Genomic DNA, 10,178 nt, shown 5'->3' on the forward strand with positions numbered 1-10,178 from the left:
CGTCGGTTTTGATGAAATCCTCTCTCATGTTCTCAACAAAAGGAGCCGCATTTTCTTTGTTGATGGTCCGGTGGCACGGGGAAGACATATCTATACAAAGCACTCCTTGCGAAGGTGCGTTCCCTAGGTCGGATAGCTATTGCTACGACTACATCCGGCATAGCGGCATCGATCATGCCCGGTGGGCGCACCGCCCATTCCAGGTTTAAAATTCCGATTAGGCTCACGAGACAGACAGCACATGCAATTTCACCAAGCGAGTGGTACCGCAAAGCTGCTCCATAGGGCATCTTTAATAATCTGGGACGAAGTTGCCATGACGAAGCGCCAAACTGTTGAGACGCTTGATAGGTCCTTACAGGACATCATGGGATCTGATTTACCATTTGGGAGGAAAGTCGTGGTGTTTGGAGGAGATTTTAGGCAGGTCCTTCCCGTTGTAACACGTGGGACAAGATCTCAAATCACTGATGCTACGCTACAGAGGTCTTATTTATGGGATAAGATTAGGAAGATACGCCTCACGCGTAATATGAGGGCACAGACCGATCAGTGGTTCTCCGAGTACCTACTGAGAATAGGGAATGGAACAGAAGAGACAATCGGTTGTGACTATGTGCGTCTTCCGGATGACATTGTTATTCCTTTCAGTCCTACCGACGAACCAGTGAACAAGCTTATTGAAGCTGTGTTCCCATCGCTTCATGAGAACGCCACATCTGGACACTACATGAGTGCACGTGCCATTCTTTCAACGAAGAATGATCATGTCACAGATTATGCTTGCACCAGCGATGATTGGTCCGTGATTGACAAAATCAGAAATGAACCTAGCGACAAAAGATATTTAGTGAGCATCGGTGATGGATATCTTAAAAAGGCCGAGTTAATGTCTCTTTTAACTCCCGGAGAATTCATTGGCGATGAAGTAAGCATATATCGTTTTCTGACAAGGATATGCTATTTCATTATGAGTTATATTATCTGCTATAACCAATGTATGCACTTGAAATTGTAGATCATAAACGCGTACATAAATTGCATAAGTCGTACAGAGCATCTACAGATGAGGGCAGGTGGAAGTGTGTTTTTAGAGAATGCATGCATCTCTAAGACCATAAAGAGTTTTAGCTGGTTGGGGCCTGATGATGCACCAACATGGTTATTAGAGAGAGTCAGAACTTATTTGAAACATGATATGGTTGGTTTCAGTTTCTTACATCTCCACTAAATTGAATCAACCTCGGATGTTTGTCTATATTGGAAGTAAACTAACTTAAAAATTTCAGATACACATTCCAGTGAACAGTAACAACATTCATTGGTACGTAGCAGTTATAAATACCAAAAAACGATGTATCCAAGTGCTTGACTCGCTCGGCAGAGGAATGGGTCGCAAAGACCTTGCTGCTATGGTTAGCAATTACTCTCACTGCCCTATCTTTTGATATAAGATGATTTTCTGTGATCCTTCGGTTGTGATGTTAATATTTTGTCATTTGTTCGTGCAACAGGTTGAAGGACTGCAAAATTTATTCAAATATGCATCGCTTAACATGGAATTAAAAGCTGATAAATGGCCGGACCTAAACGTGACAACATGGCCACGAGAAGAGTGCATTACGAGCAGTCTTCAAACAGATGGGTATACCTTCTACCTCAACACAATCAATTTTTTTTTTTAAATACCCCCATTAAATTTCATTACAAAGAATCATGTGTCCGCAAGTAAGAAAGAATAAAGTATGCATATGCACTTACCAAATGAGAGTAGATGACATCATAGGTAATCATCTTCATCAATAGCATACTACTCATGACCTTGAAAGTTTCTAGGTCTATCTTGCGCAACATGATCAGATGGTCATTGCAGTTCAATCAGCTCTCCATGTATCTGAGCTTGTTCATGAAAGCACAAAAACCCATCCCTAAGAAAGCATTGATGCATACAACGGATGATGACCATAATTCTGCAGCGAAGAAGAAAAAAGCAAGTACTGGATTAACAAACTCCGCTATGCATAGGCTCCATTAATTTGAATATACCGTTTTTTATTTTAGTCCGCTATTGAATACGCAATACCGTTTTGAGTGAGAGAAATATGATTTATAAAATATGGTGCTTTGAATGAAAATTACGGATCATTTTATGAATATATAATACTGTATTTCGTCTTGGTGATCATGCTCAGTCACTTGAAAAAAAGCATAATTTATTCTTGCAAGATCAATTTGCTAAATCTATGCCTCAAGTTAAGAAATTGTATGATATTACAGTGACTCAAGATAATTTATTCTTCCATACCATCTCTTTAATTTGGAGCTAGCTATAATGCAACAACTCAATTCATATCTGATGATGAGTTGCTTCATATAAAAATAAATAAGTACATTAGTTACTACTTTTTCTGAAGGGACAATGATGTGTATAATTATACATAATGATTTCTTTCTATTAAAACAACAGTAATTAATAGGGAAAGAATACAAATACTGACAAAGTAAGGGTGCGGAGACCGTGCATACCTCAAATATTACATGAATTGGATGTTTAGCTCTACCTTCTCATCCTGGACCATCGAGCCACAATGAATCAACTGGAAATGCAAATAAAAATAAATAAGTTGTCACAAAAGTTATCAATATAGCATTGAGCATTTGATTTTGACTCACAGGGCTATAGCACTGGCCAAGACTAAAAGTAACTTCAGTAACAAAACAATTTAAGTAAAGAACTTTTTGACAAACATTTTTTCATGCTTCAGTTTCATATGGAACACCATAACCTACGTACAGAGCTAACTCAATAACCTAGGTACAGAGTTGTAGACCACATGGAAACCTTACACATGTCGTGATACTTTGGCGCATACATATTGGCGAGTTCCTTTTCTATTTAGGATGCATACATATTGTCAACTGTGTGTTTTTCTGTACATTACTTCATCATCAGCAAATCGATACTGTAGAACGTGAATGTCAAGCTTTTTACACTAAAAAGTAGTTGTCCTGAACCATGTGTCAATGCATCCTAAATAGAAAATGAACTCGCCAATATGGCAATCAAAAGTATGATCATATGGCACGGTCACTTACTGAATCAGCAAAGAGATTGAACAAAAACGGCTAAACATCATTGAGGGTCTCTGGGCCACCAAGATTGAACAGCAGTACATGGAATATTTGAGATACTTGACATGAATAACTAAGGCTGCATAGAAGAGCAGGACACCTTAAATCATTTAGAAAGAGACAATGCTAAAACAAATAATGTCGTTTCTACTAAATCCGAATTTCAAGGCAGTGAAGTGTTTTACTATATTCTACCTGGAACATATAATGGAAGCACATTCAAAGATTATTTCATTTAGAAAGGGACAATGCTAAAACATGTAATGCTGTTTCTGTGCAAAAAAGAAATTTAAGTGTAGTAAAGTGTTATAATATATTACGAGGGGAACATATAATAGAAGGACAGCCTATGAAATTTTGGTCCTTATAATTAATAGCATCTGCATAAAGCTGTAGACAATTCCTCTGAATCCCCAAAACTGACAACATGTAGGTTTGTTGATAAAAAAGAAAAAATACAACATGTAGGTTCAGTTCGTCAGTTTAGCGAAACACAGTGACACAAAAACTTTCTATTGACTCATAGATGGATTTTTGTATACAACTGACCTCGCCCATGCTTCAAATCGCTAGGCCGTTAAGTTGTCATCAACAAAAACGCTCCTTCACACTGCATCAATCTACCCCCGCTTCTCACAGACAACATGAGTTACTTCGATTCGCACCACTAAAACAACACGGAAAAGCATCTCCATAATCCATAGGAGAATCCCCACAAAAATCTCAGAGCAAGAGTGTACAGAAGAACTTGCTTACCAGGGTAGTGCCAACAGCTCGCCTGTGGCTAGCCGAGCTCCAAGCTCAGGTGCTGTGTACGCGTCAGATGCGCGATGTCCGCGGCCACCATTCGCGTGGAGACGAGCCCCTGCGCCTCCGCTTCCGCCTAGCGCTGTATCGCCCGTGAGCATGAAGAGCTCGAGCACCTCCCAGTCGCGGGTCACCGGCCGGATGTGGTCGTTGATGTGGAGGCGACGGTCACACGGGATGCGACATGGGGGAGAGCTGGAGCCCGGAGGAGAGATGAGGGTGTTGCAGGGATGGGGGGCGGGGGACGGGGGACGGGGTGGGGGAGAAGTACCACCTCGAGGGTTGGTCTCCGGTCACGGAGCGGCTGTCCGGTCGCCGGAGTTGGGACAGATGCGGAGCAGTATGATTTTTTTTTTACTTCAGTGTTTGCTTCAGTGCGTGCAAGTGAAAGGACAGAGAGAGTGAGAGGGCCGTGTTTGTCTCAGATTGTCGCCGGTGCCGCGTGGCATGGACGTGTGGTCGTGTGGTGCCCATCTCAGTCGTGAACGATTATTAATCGCCAGATGGATCTTGGATGGATCCTATCCTCTCTGTCCAACAATATCCAATGTTTATGGACTTTAGTTTAACGGATGTCCAACTCCAATGTAATCCAGTCCAGCATGGTCCAAGGTGAGTTAGGGCATCTCCAGCGGCACGACGCGTTTCGGACGCCCAAAAGTGGCCGCAAGCGTCTGTTTGCGTCGCCCCGCGGACATATTTTGTCCGAGCGTCCGTTTGCGTCTGGGTGTGTTTCCACCGGGGCGACCCATTTTTTGAATTGCAACATACTAAAAAACATAGAAAGTAGTACATATAAATGCATAAAAAAACTATACAAGGTAGATCTATAAGCATAGTTTAAAATAGCGGGCTGTTTCATTTAGCCTTGATTTTTTTGGAGGTTATAAAAGGCTATAGCCGGGTTATAGCGGGCTATTCCATTTAACCTTTTTCAAAAATTTGAAATATTTCAGTCATATCTTACCAAAAGAAGAGGAAAACTATGACTCAAATACGATTTGTAATACAAATTATTTAACTATTCAAGTCAAACAAGTATTCAGTTATTCAACTCACAAGTTTTATCTAATTATATTGAACGCAAATTCGGAAAACAAGAAATAAAAAAGAGAAGAGAAATTTAAAATGCAGGAGGTTTAGCGGCTAAATTAAAGGCTAAATAGGGGCTAAATTGGGCTATAGCCGACTATTAGCGGTTTTTTCTCATTTAGCCTATAAAGAGCATAGTCGCAGCAGCAGGTCTCCCGAAAGGCTATAGCCGGGCTATAGCCAGGCTATAGCCGGCTATTTAAAACCATGTCTATAAGCCTAGACTACTTGCTTCCTGACGGGCCGGCCCCGTCGTTGCGTCGCTCCGTCGCCTGCTTCTCCACTGCCTCCCGCGCGGCTGCTATGGCTCGGTGCGCCGCCGCATCCTCTTGCAAGCACTGCTCCAAACTCGCGGCGTCGTCCTTGAGCGTCTCGAAAGACTCGAGGATAGCCCTCTGCTCCGCCGCCCTCTCCTCCGGCGTAGGCACATCAGGGTCATCGGAAGACCAAGATATGTCGGAGTCGGAGTCATCTGCGACAGCGGCGGCCGCCAGCCTGCGCTGTTCCAGCTCAGCGTCGACCGCCGCATGAGCCGCCCGCTCCTCTTCTGCTTCCTCCTCCACGAGAGTCAGGGTCGCGGCGTCCCTCACCGGGTCGAGGAGGCCGTCGGTGCTGTCGTCGTCGAACTCCTCCTCGGAGCTCGAGGTCGGGGGAGGTGGAGTGGGAGGTGAAGGTGGAGGTGGAGGCGCGGCAGCCTGGCCCCGTCCGGCGCTGCTCATGGTGGATCTGGTGGAGGCTGAGCGGAAGCAGCGCTACGGCAGCGGCGGCTAGGGTTTAGTGGGGAGGAGATGAGATGCTCGCGCCCCTGTTTATATAGGTCGGAGGCAGGGCGACGGCCGCGCCACGCGTGGCATCGCCATTACTATGTGCGTGGAGGCAGGGCGACGGCCGCGTCACGCGTGGCATCGCCATTTACGCGGCCGCAGACTGCTGAAGCGACGCCTCGGCGCCAGTACTGGCGGAGAAGACTTATCGACACTGGGTCACTGCCAGGCGGGCCAGACAAAACGTCTGCCAGACGCGAGCGGACACTTTCCGCGTCCGCGCAGCGTCCACAGAGACGCATCTGAGGCGCGTATTTGGGCCAGGTTTGCGTCTCTGCGGACGGCCCGATCACTTTGCGTCGCCCCGCTGGAGGTGGTGCCAGACGCATTTCCGGTCACGGCGGACGAAAGCGGTCGCTCGGCGTCCGTTTGCGTCGCGCCGCTGGAGAAGCCCTTAGATCCAAAGTCCATTGGATCTAACATGTCCAGTTCCAGATTTAATTGTCGGCCTTCACGTAAGCAAGCGCCGTGGACCGTGGGCCGTGGGCTCATCTTTTCCCTGTCATATATAAGCTTCTCAAAATATCATTGTAGATAAATTTTCAATTTTAGTAATTTTGAAGGTTTTTTTGGGAATAATTATTGTCCTTATTGAATATATATATGTAAAATTTGTGTCATCAAAAATCTGTAATCATGCAGCTCATCGTGTGGTTTGTGGATGTTAAATTTCATGGAATACTTCACGGGGGATATTTTATCCGACATTCCTGAATAGGTATATTTTGCTCCATATCGTGATACTTATTCCGGGTTGTATCTTTTTATTTGAAAATTAAATTTGGTTATTGATTCATTAATAGGTCAATATGACAGATTTTAGAAGCAAACTAGCAGTCATTTTGGTGGATTCACATTTGAATGATGATAATATAAGGAATCGAGACTTGAAAGATGATGAAGACCAAACCTTTGATCCCACTGATTGTGTCATTGTGGATGGACCCCCTAAAAGCATCAAAACATCGAAACTAGCATCTGAAATTGGATTCATCTCGCAGTCATTGCTTCTGTCACCATCTGCCAATCCAACCGATGAGGAATTAATAGATGAACTTTGCCTATACATCAGCACAATTCATGATGTCCCATCACTAGAGTAAGCAACATCTTTTTTATTTCATTGTATTGTTCTAATAAATTGTGATAGCATACTTGTAATTGTAATTGACATTATTCTAATTTCACAGGACCGAATGGGTTAAAAGTTCAAGTCCTTATCCTATTAGTCTTAATTTAAGACAAATAAGTAACATACTAAAAATGAATGAAAATATGGACGTTAGTTGCTTCAATATGGCTGTACGGATACTGGCGTGGCACGACATCCAGCTTGCTAGGGATGTCCCAGTCCACTACATGGATTTGAACTTCTGTGTAAGTTACTATAACTACATACTAAATCTATTTATATGTGACTCATTTGTGGCATATACTAATGTTTTTTATTATTATTATTTTAGTTGATGTCTCAATATGCACGAGATCCAAGTCGTAGTGACTATCCTGACGTTGCTCGGTTGGCTCAGTTGTTTCTTAGCTGGCCTGACAGCAATGAGTATCATATATCTGAATGCAATATGGTAAGAATTCAATCCTTCATTCTTAAGAGTCAATTATATGTTATAATGATTGCTATATTTTTAAATGTATCGGTGCAGATTTTATTGCCTTGGGATATTGTTGGGTTATTCCAGTTGTTCGTCTTCGATCGGCACAAAAAAGTTATCTCTTTTTTGGACCCGCTTCCAATACCATATTTGGCGAAGACTATACTTAAAAATGTGGCCGATAATTTTAATCTGGCCCTTGAAGTTGCAAACCCTGCATCAAAGGATGACATAACTAAATGGGGTTGCAAGGCTCCCAAAGTTCCAACAAATCTAGACGAGTAAGAATCTTAACAATGTGTTACAATCTTAACGTATTTATTCGACCTGCAATGTAACATTACATGCATGCAGTGCTCTGTCGGGTTATTTGGTTTTTGAGTTCATGCATTCATGGTACGATGGATTGCTACATTTTCCAGTACCCACGGTGAGTATTTACACATGTTCATTTGCATACACTTTGCGCATGTTTTTTTATAACAATGTTGTATAATGCATATATAGGACGGTTTTCAACTAAGGAAGCGATTTTTGGTTCACATCCTGAAGTATGAAGCAAATGAAGCTTTAAGCAATATCCCAGCCATTGCACGAAGCCTTATTGATCGCATAAAAAAGTGGACCTTCAAGAAAGAACCGTCATCCGCGAATAAATAGAAGATACAATGTTGCTTAGTTATTTTATCTGTCACTCATATTTCGCCATGTATCAAGAATACATAGATGGACCTTCAAGAAGAAACATAATACATATTGTTGCTTAGTTTATATTTTTAAGTATTTTTACAACTAATTCTAAATACATTTATGTGATTGTAAATTTTATGTAAGTGTGGATTGTGTGTTTTAGGCGCTCTCACACCTCTTAGGCATAAATGGCTCGATAAAATACATGACAAACGATCACAATATATGTTTTTATGACATAGGACAAGACGTGCATTGCACGTGCACGCTTACTAGTAGGAGGAAAGAAGCAGCTTCTGCATCAAGCAGACGCCGAGCAGAGTTAAGTCGCCTTTCAGGAACTTCGGGAGATAGTCACAGAGAAGCTCGGAGGAGAGCAATGTCTCGGCTCCAAAACATACCCGAAGCGAAAAGAGGAAGCATAATCCAAAATCTCGACATGTCCTTTATGTCGATTGATGAAAGAGGAAATATCATCCCAAAAACTCCGAAGCGAGGTTACATGGCAACACAAGCTTACATCCTTGCGTCTAGACCACCTCCTGGGGACCCGAGAGAACCATTGTTCAATATGGCGATGGCTGGCGTAGGAGTAATGGGAACAGCGTTTGCAACAACGCCTCCCGAAGAAAATCCTAGGCGAAATAGTCCACGACCCAACACAGCAGTTCAAGACCCCCCAAGAACAAGTGGAGCAAGAGACACAGCGGTCCAAGTAAGGGTAGACAGAGCGTGACAAGAAAGAAGGGAGCGTCAGCACTCACCAGAGCTTGCCGACGAAGATATGTGTGGGCTCCCGTGTTTTACGAGAAGAGTTCGAAAGACTCGAGTCCCAAAAGGGTTCAAACTACCCGAAAATTTCAAGAAATTCGACGGTCTGCAAGATCCCGAGGATTGGCTCGTGGATTACCTCGAGATGGTGAAGCTGGTAGGAGGAACCAGAGCAACAGCTATGCAAAGTATCCAAGTTCATTTGAGCGGTGCCGCGAGATCTTGGATAAAGAAACTCCTCCCAAGTTCCATCGACAGCTGGGATAACTTCGAGGACATCTTCGTGAAAAACTTCGATCCACCCGCAAAAACCTGCGTCATTGGAAGAGTTGAGAGCGTGTCGACGGAAACACGATGAGTCGATGAGGAAATACATACGACGGTGGAACATCATAAAGAACTCGGCGGAAGATATATCCGACGAGAGGGCAATAGATGCGTTCGTGGCGGGAATCCGGCGAGGAGATTTTGTCGAGGACTTAGGGAGAACCAACCCTAAGACCATATCGGCACTCATGGAGATAGCCAATAAATGGGCAGATGGAGAAGACGCAATATACAACAAGCGACACAGGTCGCCAGAAGAGGATCGTGGTCGAAATTATCAAAATAGAAGGCGATTTTCTCGCCAGTTCTACAACAACGATGCTCCCGGCCATATATCGGCTGGTTTTCGAGGAAATCCTGGAGGAAACAGTCGGGACGACTACCAAAGGAGCAACGAGCATCAAAGCGACAATAGAGGTGATTCTCGCGGCAACAGACAAAACAATGGACCAAGGTTTCAAAGACCTTATGTGTCCCCCGAAGAGATGATGAACGGTCCGTGCCAGATGCATTTTTATCTTGACAACAATGGAAAGAGGCAGTCAGGGCATCTCCAGAAAGATTGCTGAAACTTTCAGGCAATGTTGCGAGCCGCAGGAATCGCAAATGCCCAGGCTACGAACAGAAACCCCCAGGGACCAAGGAGCGAAATCCATCTCCCACCTCCTCCCGCAATTACGGACGAAAATCGGCACCAGCTTAGAATTGCGGCAGCACCACATCCACCTCCATATGTTGACCCCAACTCTAACGGTGCGGTCTCGATGATTCAGAAAGCTAGGCCATCAAACAGGGCGCAGAAGGTAATCTCGCGACAAGTGTTCATGGCAGAGAAGATGCCTCCACCAACGGTCGAGTACTTAAATTGGTCGGGGCAAGACATCGGCTTCACAATCGCGGACCATCCGCAGCAAGTTCCTCGACC

At 43.9% G+C, this 10,178-nt stretch overlaps 2 long non-coding RNA genes across 2 annotated transcripts; one reads left to right on the top strand and one right to left on the bottom strand.

Moving 5' to 3' along the window:
• Positions 1-768: 768 nt before the first annotated feature.
• On the bottom strand, positions 769-4,336 carry LOC124660250. Its single transcript, XR_006989827.1, has 6 exons — positions 3,889-4,336; positions 3,682-3,799; positions 3,097-3,211; positions 2,527-2,597; positions 1,762-1,970; positions 769-830 (listed from the first exon to the last, which is right to left on the bottom strand). It is a non-coding gene; the product is annotated as an uncharacterized LOC124660250 (long non-coding RNA).
• A 3,342-nt stretch (positions 4,337-7,678) lies between these two features.
• Positions 7,679-8,205, top strand: LOC124680342. The gene is made up of 3 exons (XR_006995489.1): positions 7,679-7,746; positions 7,820-7,895; positions 7,973-8,205. It is a non-coding gene; the product is annotated as an uncharacterized LOC124680342 (long non-coding RNA).
• The last annotated feature ends 1,973 nt before the right edge of the window (positions 8,206-10,178 follow it).

The sequence above is a fragment of the Lolium rigidum genome, chromosome 1 (genome assembly GCF_022539505.1).
Source record: "Lolium rigidum isolate FL_2022 chromosome 1, APGP_CSIRO_Lrig_0.1, whole genome shotgun sequence".
Taxonomy (NCBI): domain Eukaryota; kingdom Viridiplantae; phylum Streptophyta; class Magnoliopsida; order Poales; family Poaceae; genus Lolium; species Lolium rigidum.